Here is a 20,853-nt window from a genome sequence, read left to right on the forward strand (position 1 = left end):
CAAAGTTATAACCTTGTTCTCTGACACTACCGCCAAGAAGATGTTGCAGACAGAAAATAAATTACAATATGCATTATAAGAAGAGTGCTGAATTCACATAATCATTTTGAAAATAAAATCTAAGCCAAAATCTCTCCCATTTTGAAATACGTATGTGATATGACCCGTGAAACTGCATTAACTCTATTCTTAAAGATAATGAAGTAAAGGAGCATTGGCCATGAGTCGAAAGATTTGGTTTCTAGGTCTAGAGGTCAACCTTATTAGCCTTATGCCTCTGGCAAGCAGCAACCTCTCTGAACCTAAACCTTCACGTTTGTTAAATGGGGCTAATACCTACCCATTTCTCTTCACAGTATGAGACAAAGTAGATGAAAGAACTATTAAGTGAAAGATGGTATTATGTGCCACCACTTCATTACAGACACATCTTAAGTCTTGTAACAATTGTATTTTGTTCCACTCTGATACAAAAGACATCCTTATAACTAGCAATGTATGATGCTAGTTTCCCTGGTAACCAGTTAACTTCCTCACTGCTTTAAAAAGCTTTGTATTAAAAAAAAATTTTCTTTTCTTTGCTGCCTTACTGTTTTTGACTTGCCTCAAAAAATACAAGAATGATACCAATAGAGTACTATTACCGCAACATGATACCGGATGGGGAGAGAAAGCTATAGATAATTTTCTGTAAGGGATATTGCTACAAAAGTCCTATAACAAAATACTAGCAAGTAGAACCATTAAAAGAATAATATACCTTAACCAAGTAAGAATCATTCTAGGAATATAACAGTAAGTTAATTTTAGATAATTTAGGATAATTTACCAAATTAGTAGATCAAAGGTGAAAAACTTTAAGCATCTCAAATGCCCCAAAATGCATTTGAATAAAATAAACAACCATTCCCAAATAAATACTCCCACAGAAGTAAAGATAAAAGGGCAAAGTTATCATTATTTGCAAGTGATTATGAAATAAACAAGAAAAGGTACTGAAAAACTACTAGAAAACTCAGTATGCAGCTGATGACAAAATTAACATACAAAAATCAATAGTTTGTCTATTTACAAACAGAAACCATAATGAGAGAAAAGATTCCATTTACAATTGCAACCAAAGAGAAGTAAACCTGAGTATAAACAACAAAAATGATAATGGACTCTAGTTTTCATCTCTATTGAGGGATCTCAAAAAAGACTAGAATAGAAAGATTCAGTATTAGGATGAGAGCAGCTGTATCAGTCAGGCTCCTGGCAGGAAAACTGATGACACACTTCAAGGAGTAACTGAGGAGAAATTCATGAAAGAACTATTTACTAAGGACTGGGCAGGGTGAAGCTCCCAGAGGGTAGCCACAGCAGCAGGAAGCTGTTACCACCGTTACTTCCAGACCCTAGGGAGGACTCTGACTATGGGCAAGGAAACATCAGGCAGAAGGTGAGCCTTCGGGAGACAAACGGTGCTAAGAGGGTGACAGGCTGGGAAATACACCCTAACCTCTCTTCCCTCCCACCCTCCCATCTCCTACCAGTCCTGCCAAGTCCAACAAGAAGCCAGTGGCAAGACAGCCCTGATGAGGCCGTCCATAAAGGTCAGCCCCCTGAAGCGCAGAGCAAGAGGGAGGGAGTGAATACACTGAAAGCGCGGAAAGTACATCCAGCGCAGCAGCTGGTCTCTTCTGACTGTTTACTCTCTGCCAGGCGCTGCTCTAACCACTTTATCTGCATTAATTCTAATAATGCCAGTTTGCCCAAACGACAAATTCCAACAATCCCAGTAAAAACACCCACAGGATATTTTACGGGTAGTGAGAGGGGAGTTTTTGACTAATGATAAATTCTTCTAGGATAATAACCACGCATGCACAAGAGAGAAAAGAGGGGAGAATAGTCCTATTACATATTTTAAAATATTATTAAGCTGTAATTAAAACAGTTTAATCCTGGCACATGTATACACTCACTGAAACACAATAGAGCCCAGTGATAGACCAAACAGACACAACAACTTCACACACGATAAAGGCAGCATTTCAAATACATGGGGGAAAAGGTGTGTAAGTTGATAAACGATTTAGGGGAAACTGGATAGTAAGGAGAGGAAAAAAGCTGGATTTCTGCCTTACTCCTTACACCACAATAAATTCCACAGATGGAGCAAAGATCAAAACATGAAAAACAAACTGTGGGGGCTTCCCTGGTGGTGCAGTGGTTGAGAGTCCGCCTGCTGATGCAGGGGATGCGGGTTCGTGCCCCGGTCCGGGAAGATCCCACATGCCGCGGAGCGGCTAGGTCCGTGAGCCATGGCCGCTGAGCCTGCGCGTCCGGAGCCTGTGCTCTGCAACGGGAGAGGCCACAACAGTGAGAGGCCCGCGTACCGCAAAAAAACAAAAACCAAAAAACTGTGTTAATAGAATTATCGAAAGAATAATGTAACAGACTGTAGGAGAATACATGAAAGACCTATTATCTTGAGGCACAGCAGATAATACTCTATGACATAGAACCAGAAGCCTTAAAAGGGGAAAAAGTATACATTTCACTAAATAAAACTACCACACACAAAAAATTACCATAAAAAGTAAAAAGAAATTCGATAAAATATTAGTAATATTATAAAACGAATTTATTTCCCTAATGGTGGAAAATTACTCTTATGATACAAGAAGATATTTTACATATTATTTTAAAATATAAATGCCATTCAAATAAAAATATACATAGTATCACTTATAACTAAAGAGAAGCGAAACAGACCTAATGAGACACCTTTTTATTTTAACCCATCACGCTATCAAGGACAAAAACATTGATGATACCTCACTGCCAGTGAGGGTGTGGAGATGACAGAAGAAACAAACAGCTGGAATTCTGCATTATTCAAACTCTCACCATCTAACTCAGGGACCAGAGTATGATCAGTTTTCAGATGGACCCTTCACTGTCCAGGCTGTCCCGACTCTGGCCATCCAAATCTCAGGAACTAAACAGAGTTCAGTAACACCTCATCTTTCACTATTTGAACTCATTGTACAAACTCTCACTATGCTAACTTAAGAAAAGATCTGGGCAACAAGGAATACACTGTGAAGTATACACGGTTTTGCAGTGAGAATGTCAATTGATGCAACCCTTTTGGAGCTAGCAAAATTGTAAATGCATGTAGCTTTCGACCCAAGTTCTTCCCCTCCCAGAAATGTATACCATGAACATACGTTGGAATGTAAAGATATGTGCACAGGACATTCACTGCAGCACTGTTTATAAGAGGCACAAAAAAATACTGTTAGCCTAAATACCTCTTTTTTTTTGGGGGGTGCACCAACGTGGCCTGCGGGATCTTAGTTCCCCCACCAGGGACTGAACCCAGGCCCCTGCAGTGAAAGCGCTGAGTCCTAACCACTGGACTGCCAGGGAATTCGCTAGCCTAAATATCTTAATTGACAGGGACCTAAGTTAAAGTACATCCATGCACTGCAATTCATGAGTTCCTAGTCTTCTGGAGATGACTGATACTGGGAAAAGGCCACTTAGTGAACTCTCTCAAGCTAAGCACCAAAATGTAACTATAAAATTGAAAATGATAACTGATTTTCAAGATTTTGACTTGAAAAATAACAAATATAAAAACAAGTTTAAGTTATAGTTAACAAGATGTAAGTTATAATTTTAACTATGCACAAATTCTAAGAATAAAAAACAGAATCGTGTTGACTTTATTTTTTAGTGTAAGCTTTTCAACAAAATTGTATAACATAATATAATACATCCTTCATGTTTTTTTCTCAATCACAATGATCATCTTTTCAAAAGTACTGAATGGCTTCATCCATTTTTCCTAAGGGTCTCTCTCTAATCATTTGCATCAAAAGTCACTGCAATCGAATCAGGCTCCCTTAAAAAACAGCTAGCATGTTATTATGACCCAGTAATCCCACTACTGGGCATATACCCTGAGAAAACCGTAATTCAAACAGAGTCATGTACCACAATGTTCATTGCAGCTCTATTTGCAATAGCCAGGACATGGAAGCAACCTAAATGTGCATCGACAGATGAAGGGATAAAGATGTGGCACATATATACAAAGGAATATTACTCAGCCATAAAAAGAAACGAAATTGAGTTATTTGTAGTGAGGTGGATGGACCTAGAGTCTGTCATACAGAGTGAAGTAAGTCAGAAAGAGAAAAACAAATACCATATGCTAACAAATATATATGGAATCTAAAAAAAAAAAGAAAACAAGGTTCTGAAGAACCTAGGGGCAGGACAGGAATAAAGACGCAGACGTAGAGAATGGACTTGAGGACACGTGGAGGGGGAGGGGGAAGGGTAAGTTTGGACGCAGTGAGAGAGTGGCATGGACTTATATACACTACCAAATGTAAAATAGATAGCTAGTGGGAAGCAGCCACATAGCACAGGGAGATCAGCTCAGTGCTCTGTGACCACCTAGAGGGGTGGGATAGGGAGGGCATGAGCGAGATGCAAGAGGGAGGAGATATGGGGATATATGTATATGTATAGCTGATTCACTTTGTTATAAAGCAGAAACTAACACACCATTGTAAAGCAATCATACTCCAATAAAGATGCTAAAAAAATAAAAATAAAGACATCTAGTATGTTATCATCTTAGATCTTCAGTTGGCAGTCTGTCAACAGCGTTGAATTTTTTAATGTCACACCCATGAATTTTATGAAAACCTGCATACTTTTTGCAAGATAAGCAATTTCATTTTGCAGCTGATTTTATTGTATTTGACCAATAAAAATATTAATAATGCAACAGGAACAATACTTAAGTGGGAACAAATTTTAAAAGTGGTACTTTATTACTAAATTTTTTTCTTCCAATAACCAATCTAGTAACATACATACTACGCAGTCTCTTAAGAGAATGACATACCTACTATACTGATACAAAGATGCTCAAGATTTGTGTATTTACGGAACAACGTTTATTATGATCCCATGTGTTTAAAAATATTTTCCTATGTATACTTGTAATACATATCAAGGTGTTTATGTGACCAAATTTGCAAAAAAACCTTCAAGAAACTATAAACACTACTTACCTCTGGGGAACTGGGAAGGAAAGGTTTCCTTAACTGCATTCTATACCCTTCTGAATTTTTTAATTTTACCACAAGGAGGTATTACTTTTACAATAATGATGGTGGTGATGATGATGCTGTAACTAAGCTTTAAATCAAGTCCCTAGTAATGATATAGAAAATCTGTGATTCCAGCTCCCAGGAGTTTAAACTAAGTCCTAACTTAGAAATCTCAAATGCTAGTTAATGAAAAGCCTTTCAAAAGACATTCTTATGCAATACTTGATTACCCTAATAGTTTTTTTCCAAATGTATTACTTCAGAGAGCAAACTTTTTATTCCATTATCCTTTAAACAGGAATGAGTTTTAATGGAACGAAGTTTAATGTAACAATGAATCAAAAATTCACTGACAATGTTTTAGATCCCCACATTGCAACTAACTTCTCAGAAACTACCATTTCTTGAGTTCTGGTTCATATCAAAGAAAACTATCCGCAATTACAAGGACAGGCTACGACAGTACCCCTCTCTTTTCCAACGAGCGGGGCCAGCTTTTCTTCATGTACTTCAGCCAAAGCAACAAGTTCCAAGCAGACTGTCTGCTATTAAGCCAAAACTAATGAGATTTGCAAAGTGTAAATCAATGCCACTCTCCTCATTAACTTTTTTTGCTTTGGAAAATATAGATTTTTTTCCATTAAAAAACATTATGTTAACATGCAACTGGTATTACAGTTATTTTTAAATGAACAGTATTTGAATTCTTCTATTTTATTTTCTAATACAAAAACATATCAATAGACGAAACCCCTATAAACAAAAGCTCTTTGGAGTCTTCAACAAGTTTTTAGAGTGGAAAGGGGTCCTGAAACCAAAACTTTTGAGATGGTACAGACCAAAAGGCAAACAGCTGGGAACAATTTGTGTACAACTGGGATGAATGAATTATAACATGGTGGAGGTGGGGGGGGGAATGAAATGTTACAGGTACTTAATTTGTTTTTACATACAATTCAATGCCTTTTTAAAAAGTTAAGAAATGGGAGAAAATGTATTTCAAGTTTTCATATTAACCTACATATTTAGATTTCCAGTGTCTTCATTTCATCCTGTGGATCTGAGTTACCATCTGGTGTCATTTCCTGACAACCTTAAGAACTTCTCATATTTCTTGTAAGGCAGGTCTGCTTGCCACAAATTCTCTCAGTCTCTGCACAGGAATGTATTTCACCCTCGTTTCTGAATGATAGCTTTGCTAAATATAGAATTATTCACAGACAGCTTTTTCTCTTTCAGCACTTCAGGTGTGCCGCCCCGCTGCCCCGAGTGTTTCTGATGAGAAGGCGGCCGCTGATCATACCCATGATCCTCCGTATGCATTGAGTGCTTTTCCTCTTGCTGATCTCAAGGTTTTCTCTTGTCTTTCAACAAGATTGTCTATGTTGTGTCTAGGCACAGGTCTCATATTTATCCTACTAAGATTCACTGAGCTTCTGGATGTGAAGTTTACAGTTTTTCATCAAATTTGGAAAGCTTCCCAAAAGGCTATTTTCCACACCTTTCCCTCTCCTTCTGAGACTCCCATTACGCCTATGTTGTATGCTTGACCCTGAGGCTCTGTTCCATTTTCCTCCAATCATTTTTCTCTGTTTTTCAGATTGAATCATATCTACTGGTCTGTCTTTAAATTCACTGATTCTTTTTATTAGCATCTCAAAACTGCTGTTGAGACCCTCTAGTGAATTTTTCATTTCAAGTATTGTAGTCTTCAAGTCTAGAATTTCCATTTTAACTTTTTTTTTTTTTTTTTTTTGTCGTACGCAGGCCTCTCACTGCTGTGGCCTCTCCCGTTGCGGAGCACAGGCTCCGGACGTGCAGGCTCAGCAGCCATGGCTTACGGGCCCAGCCGCTCCGCGGCATGTGGGATCTCCCCGGACCGGGGCACAAACCCGTGTCCCCTGCATCGGCAGGTGGACTCTCAACCACTGCGCCACCAGGGAAGCCCAGAGACACTTTTTTTTGACCGCTCCTTTTTCCTGTGCACTAGTCACGCTTTTTTTCCTGTTTCCTTCCGTGGCTTGTAATTTTGTTGTTGTTAAATCTATGGATTTTATATAATATAATACAGCAACTCTGAATTCTGATTCTTTCCCCCCAATAGGTATTGTTGCTGTCTTACTTTTGTTTCTGTCTGGTATCATGTCTGGGCTAAATATGTGAACTCTGTCTCCCTGTGATATGCCACCACTGATGTCTCTGCTCAGTCTTGTTTTAAATGTATCTTTTTATTTTTAAGCCTGACTTCCTGAGGGGTTGCAGCTTTGCATAATTTCACGGTCAACTTGTGACTCGACAGAGGTTATGCTCAAACACCTTTAGCCAGTGAGGCTCCCACCTGTGCTGATGGGTATGTGCATGGGTAGGGGAGCTCCTGGGAAATTCAGTCTGTTTTCCAGTTTGCCCCAGGTTTATCTTTCCTCAGGCCCTTTCACATCTCCCAGGTGCATGCAGAGAACTCCAGGGTCAGTCTAAAGTATGTGAATACCGTGGGCCTGCTCAGCTCTTCTCTGTGCTTATGCTCAGCCTCATCCAGGAATACGTGTGCCCCAAACAGTACTGCAGTCTGCTATATGAGCGGAGCCACTGGCCCTCCCATGCACCTCTGAAATCCACATCCACAGAAAATGCCACTGAGCAACAACACCCGCCACTCCAAAGAGCTGAGCCCTCTTCAAGGTGAGGTCTTCACAGCCTGCTTCTTGCTGGCAGAACCTCATGCCAACCGAGCTGGGAGAGAGTAGGGTGGAATGTGCGTAGCCCCAGCCAAGAATGCCAGAGATTCCCATTTTTCTTACTCCAAGTTCGACAGCATTACACTTTTCAAAGCTTTATGCAATTGGCCTTTGGTCAGTCTCCAGAGTAATGAAATGGCTGCTTTACAAAAGTAATGTAGAAATAAATATTCTATTCAAACGTTCGTACTCTTTGGACCAGTAATCCCAGTTCTATTAAAACCACCCTAGGGAAGCCCACAATGTGGAGAAAGCTGTGCACAGCACGTTCCTACTGTGTTATTTCTCCCTTCCAGCCTCCTGTGCGGCTAAGTGGAGCCACGTAGTTCTCACCAATGCGACAAGAGTGGAAGAGATACCACAGCTTCCTGCCCACCTCCTCGATGTAAACTGCCCTGACATTCCTCTCTTCCCCGTCCCCACAGACTGGCAGCAACTCACAGACAACCATGACAAATGAAATCCCTGTATTACTTCAAGGAATGGAATCACTTCACCAGCCTGTATCTATTTTCAGGCTACTGTATGACAACTAAATAAAAAGGTATCTTATTACTGAGTAACATTACAAATCCACATTTTAAAAAGTAACATATTCTAAAAAGCTACAAAATAAAATGTACCCGTTCATCACAACTACCTTAAAATAATATAAAAACATGGCAACTGCATAAAAATAATAATGCTATAATGGTAGGATTATGGACGATTATTCCTTTCAAACTTTCAATAATGTTAAGTTAGTCTGATAATTTAAAAAGTTGAAATTGTTGAATTAAATCTGCTTTGAGACATTTTCCATTCTGTTTTAAGACTGTCTTAAAAATGGTTTCAAAACAGATTTAAAGGATTTTTTAAAAAATAAATTTTCCCTATTTTTTATTTATTTTTAATTTTTCAGCCGTGACAAATGTGGGATCTTAGTTCCCTGATCAGGGATCCAACCCGTGCCCCGTGCACTGAAAGCGTGGAGTAGTAACCACTGGACTGCCAGGGAAGCCCCAGATTTAAAGGATTTTTATCCTCTCCACTTTCATAGTGGTATAAAGCATGGATCCTCTGGCCAATGTTCACATCCAAGGTACCTGGTCTGCAATCCTGCCATTGTGTTCTTTCTTTAACAATGCAGAATTATTTACCCATGTTCCTCTAGGGTACTAGCTAACAGCCTTACCCAAACAAGACTGGCTTCACATAACTAAACTATTTCTACTTTGTAAAAAACAAACAAAACACACACAAAAACAACAAAAAAAACCCCTTTTGCTTCATCTTTCACATTTGTATTTCTTAGAAGAAACAAAGTCTAGTCTCCATGCGTGCAAGGGGATATACAGAACCTGAACCAACAAGAAGCTTTATGCCTTTTCTCACCAGCAACTTCCCTCAACCTAAAAAAATCTTTCTGGAGAAGGACAAGAGCTGGCCCCACTATGAAAAGCATAGCTTTTAAGACTGAAGTCCCTACACCCCAGGAACTAAGAAACTGAAACAGCCAAGCCCAAAGAAAGCAAAACAGAGCTGCTAAAAACTCCGTCGTCCTCTCATTTTTCAAACTACAGTAGTCAGCAGTCCCCTCTTAGTTCAGGTTCCGCACTCCACGGCTTCAGTTACCCCCGGTGAACCGCAGTTCGAAAAATATTAAATGGAAAATTCCAGAAATAAACAATACACAAGTTTTAAAATGTGCACCCCTCTGAACAGCATGATGAAATCTCGAACTGTCCCACCTGGGACATGAACCATCCCTTTGTCCAGCGTATCCTGCCCATTAGTTACTTAGTAGCCATCTCAGTTATCAGAACAACACCGTATCTCAATGCTTGTATTCAAGTAACCCTTATCTTACTTAATAATTATTCACTTAATAAAGCTTCCAAGTGCAAAAGTAGTGATGCTGGTGACTCATATGCCAAAGAGAGGCCGTAAAGTGCTTCCTTTAAGTGAAGAGGTGAAAGTTCTTGACTTAAGAAAAAAAAATTGTATGCTGGGGTTGCTAAGATCTGTGGTAAGAACAACTCTTCTATCTGCGAAATTGTGAAGGAAAAAGAAATTTGTGCTAGTTTTGCTGTCACACCTCAAACTGCAAAAGTTATGGCCACAGTACATTTTAAGTGCTTAGTTAAGATGGAAAAGGCATTAGATTTGTACACTAAGATTTTGAGAGAGATACATCCACTTAACTTTTACTACAGTGTATTATTATAATTGTTCTATATAATTGTTCTGTAATTGTTCTATTTTATTATTGTTGTTAATCTCTTACTGTGCCTAATTTTTTTTAAATTTATTTATTTATGGCTGTGTTGGGTCTTCGTTTCTGTGCGAGGGCTTTCTCTAGTTGTGGCAAGCGGGGGCCACTCTTCATCGTGGTGCGCAGGCCTCTCACTATCGCAGCCTCTCTTGTTGCGGAGCACAGGCTCCAGACGCGCAGGCTCAGTAGCTGTGGCTCACAGGCCTAGTTGCTCCGCGGCATGTGGGATCCTCCCAGACCAGGGCTCGAACCCGTGTCCCCTGCATTAGCAGGCAGATTCTCAACCACTGTGCCACCAGGGAAGCCCACTGTGCCTAATTTTTAAGTTAAACTTTATCACACGTGTGTACAGGAAAAAACAGAGTATGTACAGGGTTTGGTACCATCCACAGTTTCAGACATCTCCTGTGGGTCTTGGGACATATTCCCTGCAGACAAGGGGGGGGACTACTATATACAATCTCTCTAAAAATGCAGCTAACTTATACTGGTATCTTGGTATTTCCAAGCCTAATAAGTAAACAAGGTTTGAATAAGGGAAATGTACAGAACCCCATAAAATGGAACAACAAATGTGTCTAATTATAGAAAAAAGAGGTGGCCTTGACACCCTCTAACAAGATGTACTATAAAATACCATTATTTCTAGAGCCATGCTGTCCAGTGAATCAGTAGCCACTGTGGCTATGGAGTGCTTGAAATGGTGCTGGTCAGAACCGAGATGTGTGCTCCAAAAATACATAAAATTTACCACTAACATCTTCTTTGTATTGATTACATGTTAAATTAACAATATTTAGGATAGAGTTGGTTAAATAACATACATTAAAACTAATTTCACCTGTTCCATTTTACTGTTTTAAATGTGGCTACGGGAAAGTTTTAAACGACATACATGGCTCACACTGTATTCCTATTGGGCATCACTGGTGTTATACCTGAACCAACCAGTCTAGTTTCTATCAAGAAAAATTTTATAACCATTTTCTTTTGGCTAAGCGTTCTCTAGTTACACACTTATATGCTAAAGAATAAAGAAGGTGGGCTTCCCTGGTGGCGCAGTGGTTGGGAATCCGCCTGCCAATGCAGGGTACAGGGGTTCGGGCCCTGGTCTGGGAAGATCGCACATGCCGCGGAGCGACTGGGCCCGTGCGCCACAACTACTGAAGCCCGTGCACCTGGAGCCTGTGCTCCGCAACAAGAGAAGCCACCGCAATGAGAAGCCTGCGCACCGGAATGAAGAGTAGCCCCCGCTCGTCGCAACTAGAGGAAGCCCACGCGCAGCAACGAAGACCCAACGCAGCCAAAAACAAACAAATAAATAAATTTATTTAAAAAAAAAAATAAAGAGGGTGTGTTGACCTGGGGCTACATCCCACAGTGTACTGAAGAAAAGGGCTACCTATAGTCATCACCTGGTTACTCAACAACAAGGGTCTATAATCCATTAAGACAACCAAAGCCCCAGGAGAAATCCAGATACTTTTTTTTTTGGTAATTTATTTTATTTATTTATTTATTGGCTGTGTTGGGTCTTTGTTGCTATGCGCTGGCTTTCTCTAATTGCAGCGAGCGGGGGCTACTCTTTGTTGTGGAGCGCGGGCTTCTCATTTCCATGGCTTCTCTTGTTGTGGAGCACGGGATCTAGGCATGTGGGCTTCAGTAGTTGTAGCATGGGGGCTCAGTAGTTGTGGCTCGTGGGCTCTACAGCACAGGTTCAGTAGTTGTGGCACACAGGCTTAGCTGCTCCGTGGCATGTGGGATCTTCCCAGACCAGGGCTCGAACCCGTGTCCCCTGCATTAACAGGCGGACTCTTAACCACTGCACCACGAGGGAAGCCATAGAGACCTTTTATAAAGTCCTCAAGGTTGAAAGCTTATCCTTGATCCTGACCATGTCATTTACCAGCTTTATATGAGGGGATCTGAATACTACTACCACTTTGAGGCCTTCCAGAAATCCTTCAGTCGTCAAAGAATTAAGAGCGGCCACCTTGAGATGGCATAAGACCCTTTAAGACAGAAATGACTGTTGCCGCAGCAGCGTATGAGGTGGCATTGTGGGAAGGGGGAAATAGGAGGGAGTGTGGGGAGAGCAGGAAGCTGGACTCTGTAGGATGGGTCACTGACAGAACTTTATAAAGGTTTGACGCACTCTTTTCATTTGCTAAGTATCTACTTTGTATGAAGCACCGGGCTGAACAGAGCTAAATAAATAGTGACCACTCTTAAGGAGCTCATAGTTTAACCAAACTGAAATCAGGACAGATAGGTACACAAGGTGGCTCTTCTAAGAGTTAACCCTCGGCTGGAACCTTAAGGATGGAAATCAGAGTTGGTTAATAACATTAAATAAATTAGGGCTTCCCTGGTGGCACAGTGGTTGAGAGTCCACCTGCCGATGCAGGGGACACGGGTTCGTGCCCCGGTCCGGGAGGATCCCACATGCCGTGGAGCGGCTGGGCCCGTGAGCCATGACCGCTGAGCCTGCGCGTCCGGAGCCTGTGCTCCGCAATGGGAGAGGCTACAACAGTGAGAGGTCCGCGTACCGCAAAAAAAAAAAAAAAAATCTGTTTGCCTAGCAAATTTCTATAATCCAAATACCATGGACCTCATGAAATTGTCTTTAAGGAAAAAATTTTAAAAATTAAATAAATCAGTAGACAAAGAGCTGCGGCTAAGTGCACTCAGGAGGCAAGGCAGGTTATGGTTAAACAGGAACACGAGTATTCTAGAGGTATGATGGACGGACTCCAAGAACGCTTTGAAATGTTGTGTATGTTCCTGCATGACCTGTGTGTGTGTGTGTGTGTGTGTGTGTGTGTGTGTGTGTGTGCATGCACACACGTGCGTGTGAGAAATACATTACAATCAACAGATTCTCTGATAGTAGTCTCCAAACTTGGAATGCATTTATTTATGAATTAGATACATATAATTTTATGTACTCCATGTAACATAAATAAAATTAGGAACTGAAACAATAAGGTTAAAAATAAACATTCTAAAATTTTATTTTTACATCTTCAATGGCTTTTCTTGCACAGCCCTCTTGAATCCTGCTCTAAGAGACTTAACCAACCAAACAAAAAAACGACAAAAAGGAAATTAAAAAACACCACTGATGTGGAAATAAATGTGGAAAGCCTTGAAAAAGTTATTAAAACTACACCTCAAATGGAAATGAACTGAGGCCAACCACAAAAAATTCTTGAAGTCACTTCTGGAAAGTTTTTCTCTGAAAATGATTTTGGAGTATTTTCACTGTGATGAAAGAAAAATGAAAATGTTGGTTCTACACACTGCAGGTAATCTATGTTTTTGCTTTTATCTTCAAATTGTCCTCTTTTATGTTAATATTATAAGCCATTAAAAATCCTCTTAAATGTTTGTAAGACATAAATTCTCTCTAAAATTTTAGAGATTTTAGAAAAGCCATGTAAAATGGGTCCTACGTTCCATTTTTCTTAGTACAAAATTTGAGTTACTATCACAAAATTAAAAATGTTTGCAGGAGGGGGATAGGTTACATGCCAATTGCTTTAGTGGTGAGAATGCTTAGAAAGTACATTCAGAAGTTCTCAAGTCATTCATTTTCAATATATTTTCCAAGCATAAAATTTTTCCTCCAATTTCACATTCTTGGTTCTATTCTGGAAAAGTACTTATGTAACCTTCCTTTTACAATATATTTAAAATACAAAGAGATAATTACCTATAATGTGTTATTGACAATTAATCCATACAACTTATTAAAATGAAAAAGATCTTTATCAAATTAGTACGCTGAAGACAAAAAGTTTGTGTGGAAGAATTTAAAATGCTGAAAACTTTTATTAACAAAAATTCCCTCTGATGACTACATCATTAAAGAGATAAGACTTACTAGATAAAGGCTTAGCAGTACAGGTAGAACATCATTTTATTAAAAATAAGTCAAGGGACTTCCCTGGTGGTCCACAGAGGTTAGGAATCTGCCTGCCAATGCAGGGGACATGGGTTCGAGCCCTGGTCCAGGAGAATCCCACATACCGCAGAGCAGCTAAGCCAAAACTACTGAGCCTGCGCTCTAGAGCCCGCAAGCCACAACTACTGAGCCTACATGCCACAACTACTGAAGCCCGTGCGCCTAGAGCCCGTGCTCCGCAACAGGAGAAGCCACCGCAATGAGAAGCCCACGCGCCGCAACAAAGAGTAGCCCCTGCTCACCACAACTAGAGAAAGCCTGTGCACAGCAATGAAGACCCAATGCAGCCAAAAATAAATAAATAAAATTAAAAAAAATAAAAATAAGTCAAAAAGGTGGAAGTTTGCCACAAATATGACAACATTTTCATTATCAATGTAAAATTTAAAAACTGATTTAAAATATACTAAGCTGCCAATAGAAAAATAGGCAATGGATATAGACAATTCCAGGATAGTTAGTAGGTAACTAATAAACATATATTCCAAGTTTAATATCAAGAAAAATCCAAGAAGTGGAAACCAAAAATATTGAAAAGGTATGAAAAGGCACTCGTGTGCTGCTCACGGAAATGTAAATTGGGGTCACCTTTCTGGAAAAAAATTTGGCAATATGCTTTGATCTAATAATTACATTAGGAAATTATTTCAAAATTCAGAGAAAGATTTATGTAGGAAAATGACATAACATTATTTTATTTCTGCACAGAAAAATATTGGATAAAAATGTTCTAAAATGTTAACAGCAGCTGTCTCTGGGTGGTAGACTACTGATGATGTTTACTTTCTTCTTTATAACAAGCAAATTAACTTTAGTCGAAAAAAAATTAAAGTTACTTTTTAGAATTCCTTTCAACAAATATCGCGGAGCTCTTTTTATAGAAACAAATAATAAGTGTTTGCTATTTCTAGTCCAAATGGACAAGGCTCCTATTTTAATTCTGGATTTTTACCTCCCACTCACCAAAACCCTCATAGGAGAACAACCAGAAAGGCGCTCTAGTCAGGAGGAGATCTAAGTTCAAATCCTAGCAACACCATTTATGGCTGTGTTACTTTGGGCAACTTTTCTAAAACTCAATGCATCCTTAAATAAGATTACACAATTTTAGAAATTAAGATAGCTCCAATACCACAGAGGGCAGCTCAGAAAGGATATGAAGATGAAGGTGCAATTTTCGGGGGTAGGGAATAGGCTGGGACTATAAAATGAAATTATAAGAATACAGTTTGGGATTCATCCCAAAGAGACTCATGGTGACATATGATCTAACATGATAAGCGTGAGACTAAAAGAGTTAAGTTTTTCTTCTTTCTTCTGTACTGAACATTTCCTATGTGTGGTACACTAGGGACACAGCAGTGAACAGTATAAGCAGCGAACAGTATAAACAAGATCCCTGCTTCCAGACCACACATTCTATGGTGGCAGGGATGCAGGCTGGAAGCGAGGCAGAAATAGACAAATCCAGTTAGTGGTATGTGCCATAAATAAAACAAGGTAATAGATAGATGGGGGAGGGGGGCTTTTAAATAGGGTGGTCAGGGAAGGCTCCTCTGCAAAGAGGGAGCCGAGACTTGAAGGAAGGGGAGCCACGGAAGATCCTGGGTCTGAGGGCAGAGCAGGTGCAAAGTCCAAGATGGGAACAAACCTGACAGTGTTCACAGACAGCAAGACCACCACTGTATAAGGAGATGCGACTGAAGCTAGGAGGGATCAGATTTTATGGGGCTGTATAATGAAAAGGAGTTTGGATTTTATTTTCATTGTGATAAGAACCCATTGATGTTTTCAGCAGAGAAGCATGATCTGGTTGCATTTTTTTTTTTTTCTTTTTTTGCGGTACGCGGGCCTCTCACTGTTGCGGCCTCTCCCGTTGCGGAGCACAGGCTCCGGACACGCAGGCTCAGCGGCCATGGCTCACGGGCCCAGCCACTCCGCGGCATGTGGGATCCTCCCGGACTGGGGCACGAACCTGCGTCCCCTGCATTGGCAGGCGGACTCCCAACCACTGCGCCACCTGGGAAGCCTGATCTGGTTGCATTTTAAAAATTACTTCGGGGAGTTCCCTGATGGTCTAGTGGTTAGGATTCGGCGCTTTCACTGCAGAGGCCCAGGTTCAATCCCTGGTCAGGGAACTGAGATCCCGCAAGCCATGCAGTGCAGGCAAAATAAGAAAATAAAAATTACTTCGACTGATCTGTGGTGAGAGAATTCTAGTAACAGGATGCTACATACCTTGAACTAGGTAGGTAGGAGTGATAGCACTAGCGGTGGCAGAATCAAGCAGAATTCCCACAGAGGTTGATTTCAGCTCTTTCATTCAAACCCACCATAAAGGTCTCTTGTAAAACCATCCCTGGTTCTCCCAGCTCCACTGTGCCACCACTGAACTTCACACACAATCCTAGTCCAGTACTGCAGTCACGTACTTACATGGCTGTCCTTCCTGATGGACACACTCTAGGAATGGAGACAGGAAGCACGTCTCACTTATCTCTGATATACCTAGCCAAGTGCCTGGCACGTAAAGAGTGCTCCGTAAACATCTGCTGACTGCAAGAGCGAACAAACACATTTAAAATATTCAAACCCATTTGTATTAGTTTCCTAGGGCTGCTGTAACAAAGTACCACCAGCTGGGTGGCTTAAAACAACAGATTATTCTCTCTCAGTTCTGGAGGCCAGAAGTCCAAAATCAAGGTGTCGGCAGGGCTGTGCTGCCTTGGAATGAAGGCTTTAGGGAAGAATCCTTCCTTGCATCTCAGTAGTTTCTGGTGTATCCCTGCAATCTTTGGAGTTCCTGGCTTGTAGCTGCATCGCTCCAATCTCTGCTCCCTCTTCAAATGGCCTTCTTTCTTGTGTGTATGTCACAGGCTCTGTGTGTCCTCTCCTCTTCTTAGACAGACTTCAGTCATTGGACTTAGGGCTTGCCCTAACCCATATGACCTCATCTTGACTGCATTTCAAAGATCCTCATTCCAAATAAGGTCACATTCTGAGGTTCCAAGTAGACATGAATTTTTGGTGGACACTATTCAACCCATTACACCTTTCAACACCAAAATGGACTGCCTTATAAAGTGGTAATCTCCTCATTCCAAAAATGTTCAAGCAAAAACTGAGCAGCCAAAATCACGATGTTCAACAGAAGAGACTTCTGGATTGCCCGGTGTGTCCTTTAACCTCCTTGGTTTCAGTTTACTTATCTGGATGTTGAGGGGGCTGACTTCCACAGACTCTTCTAACATTGACGTTCTATGATTCCAGGTCATAAATATTATAGCAGAAAGCTTACCTTCTCAGCTCTGAAATAGGCATAATATTTTTTGTAAACTATCTGCCTCCAAACTCACTTCATTTTTCCATTAAAAATGCAGTGCAGGGCTTCCCTGGTGGTGCAGTGGTTGAGAGTCCGCCTGCCGGTGCAGGGGACACGGGTTCGTGCCCCGGGCCGGGAAGATCCCACATGCCGCGGAGCGGCTGGGCCCGTGAGCCATGGCCGCTGAGCCTGCACGTCCGGAGCCTGTGCTCCGCAACGCGAGAGGCCACAACAATGAGAAGCCCACACACTGCAAAAAAAAAAAAAAAAAAGCAGTGCATTCCTCCATACATCATTCCCCCACTATAATTCCATTTTAATAAACCACTCTGAATACCTACTATGTGCCAGTGAATAACTCGTTTCTGACCAACCTATAATAAATTATTAGCTAACTAGACCTAAGTTTCTTCATAACTGTATTTCTACTTAAATGATATTCCACCTGACAGCGTGTTACTTTTACAGTGTTGTTTTTTAAAAAAACTGATTTCTCTGATTACAAAAAAAAAATACAACAAACCACAAAAGTACAAAAATAGTAAAAGTTACCAGAAACCCCAGTACCCAAAGATAGCCACTGTTAACATTTTGCTGAGCGACCTTCCAGACTTGTATGTATTCATACACTGGTGTATACAATATCCTCCATGTTTTTATTGACAAATGCAGGTATTACATAGAAAGTTAAATCAACAGGCTAATATATACATGCCACTTTTCAGCTAAAATTTTCCCCATTCAAACTGTTACGTATACCTTTCCAAGACAAATATGGATCTGTGGCATCATTTTACTGGATATAGAGTTTTACGCTGAATTAAAACACCGTATTTTAACAATATCCAATGATGAGCACTGAAATAACCTAAACATCCATCAATATCAATACTGCAAATTGTTGCCAAAAATCTATGCACATGTATCTTAGCAAATTGTTCTAACTGTCCCTTTGGATAAATTACAGGACTGCAGAAAGGGTAATATTCACATTTAAAATTTTGATTTGTAAAGACCTACTGTATTCTCAAAAGATTGAATCAAATGATGCTCCCAGCTCCATTTATAAGAATACCTATTTTCGGGACTTCCCTGGGTGGCACAGTGGTTGGGAATCTGCCTGCCAATGCAGAAGACACAGGTTCTAGCCCAGGTTCGAGAAGATCCCACATGCCGCTGAGCAACTAAGCCATGAGCCACAACTACTGAGCCTGCGCTCTAGAGCCCGTGAGCCACAACTACTGAGCCCACGTGCCACAACTACTGAAGCCCACGTGCCTAGAGCCTGCGCTCCGCAACAAGAAAAGCCACTGCAAGGAGAAGCCCAGGCACCACAACGAAGAGTAGCCCCCGCTCACCGCAACTAGAGAAAGCCAGTGTGCAGCAAGGAAGACACAATGCAGCCAAAATTAAATAAATAAATTAATTAATTTAAAAAAACAAAAAAAAAGACCGTTTTCTCACACCCTGCTAAGATTGGGTTTTGCCAGTCTTTGCCAGTAAGAAAATGTTTCTCCACCCCCCAAATTTTTTAAATTTATTTTATTTTGCATTTCCTTTATTACTAGCAAAGCTGAACCTGTTTTCCTACATTTGTATTTCTTCCTGGAACTGAGTGAGTCTTCTGCTAACCTTCTGCTGAGTAGTCTTAATTTTTTTCCTATAGATCTTATTACATTGCCCTGTTAAAAGTAAAGAATCCTTCAAGGACTAAGGCCACTCACCACTCCTTTTCAACATCATACTGGAAATCCTTGCTAATGCAATAAGACAATAAAAGGAAATAAAAGGTATATCGATTAGAAAGGAAGACATAAAACTCTCTTTGTTCACAGATCGCATGATCATTTATGTAGAAAATCGGAAAAAAACAGACAAAAAAACTCCTGGAACTAATGAGTTATTACGGCTAGGTTGCTGGGTACAAGGGTAATATACAAAGTCAATCGCTTTCCCATATACCAGCAATGAACAACTGCAATTTAAAATTAAAAACACAATTCCATTTACATTAGCACCCCACAAAATGAAATATTTAGGTATAAATGTGTACAAGATCTATAGGAGGAAAACTACAAAACTTGGATGAACCAAATCAAACAACTAAATAAATGGAGAGACATTCCACGTTCATGGATAGGAAGACTCAATATTGTCAAAATGTCAGTTCTTCACAACATGATCTACAGATTCAATGGAATCCCAATCAAAAATCCCAGCAAGTTATCTTTTTTTTTGGCGGGGGGGGGGGGGGCTGCGCCATGAGGCATGTGGGATCTTAGTTCCCCAACCAGGAATCAAACCCGGGCCCTCAGCAGTGAGAACACAGAGTCCTAACCACTGGACTGCCAGGAAATTCCCCCAGCAAGTTATCTTGGGGGATATCAACAAACTGATCCTAAAGTTTATATGGAGAGGCAAAAATCTGAGAATAGCCAACTCAATATTGAAGAAGAAGAACAAAGTCAGAGGGCTGACACTACCCGACTTCCAGACTTACTATGAAGCTACAATAATCTAGAGAGTGCGGTACTGATGAAAGAACAGACAAATAGATCAATGGAACAGAATGGAGAGCCCAGAAATAGAGCCACAGAAGTACAGTTAATTGATCTTTGACAACAGAACAAAGATAGTCTGGAGCAAAGATAGTCTCTTAACAAATGGTGCTGGAACAACAGAACATCCTCATGCGAAAATGAATCTAGATACAGACTTTACACTCTTCACAAAAATTAACCCAAAACGTAGATAACTAATGAGAACCTACTGTATAGCTCAGGGAACTCTATTTGATGCTCTGTGGTGACCTAAATGGGAAGGAAACCCAAAAAAGAGGAGATACGTGTACACGTATAGCTGATTCACTTTGGTGTACAGGTGAAACTAACACAACACTGAAAAGCAACTATACTCCAATAAATTTTTAAAAATTAACCCAAAACGAATCATAGACCTAAATATAAAATACAAAACTATAGAACTCTTAGAAGAAAACACAGGAAAAAATCTAGATGACCTTGGGTATGGTGATGACTTTTTAGATACAGCACCAAAGACACAGTCCACCAAAAAAAAAAAAAAAAAATCAAAACTGATAAGCTGAAACTTCTGCTCTACAAAAGACAATGTCAAGAGAATGAGAAGACAAGACATGCACTGGGAGAAATTATTTGCAAAGGAGACATCTAATAAAGGCCTATTATCCAAAATATATAAAGAACTCTTAAAATTCAACAATAAGAAAACAACTCAATTAAAAATGGGCCAAAGACCTTTAAGAGACACTTCACTGAAGAAGGTATACAGATAGCAAAAAGCATGTGAAAAGATGTCATCAGGGAAATGCAAATTAAAACAATGAGCTATCACTACACACCTATTAGAATGGCTAAAATCCAGACCACTGAGAATACTAAATGTTGGTGATGATGTGGAACAACAGGAATTTT

At 40.2% G+C, this 20,853-nt stretch overlaps 1 protein-coding gene across 2 annotated transcripts in view; it reads right to left on the reverse strand.

Annotated features, from left to right (window-relative positions):
• PDE7A (phosphodiesterase 7A) overlaps positions 1–20,853 on the reverse strand; it is a 113,321-nt gene that overhangs the window by 80,290 nt on the left and 12,178 nt on the right. The window lies entirely within an intron of this gene.

Source organism: Lagenorhynchus albirostris, chromosome 17, assembly GCF_949774975.1.
Source record: "Lagenorhynchus albirostris chromosome 17, mLagAlb1.1, whole genome shotgun sequence".
Taxonomy (NCBI): Eukaryota; Metazoa; Chordata; class Mammalia; order Artiodactyla; family Delphinidae; genus Lagenorhynchus; species Lagenorhynchus albirostris.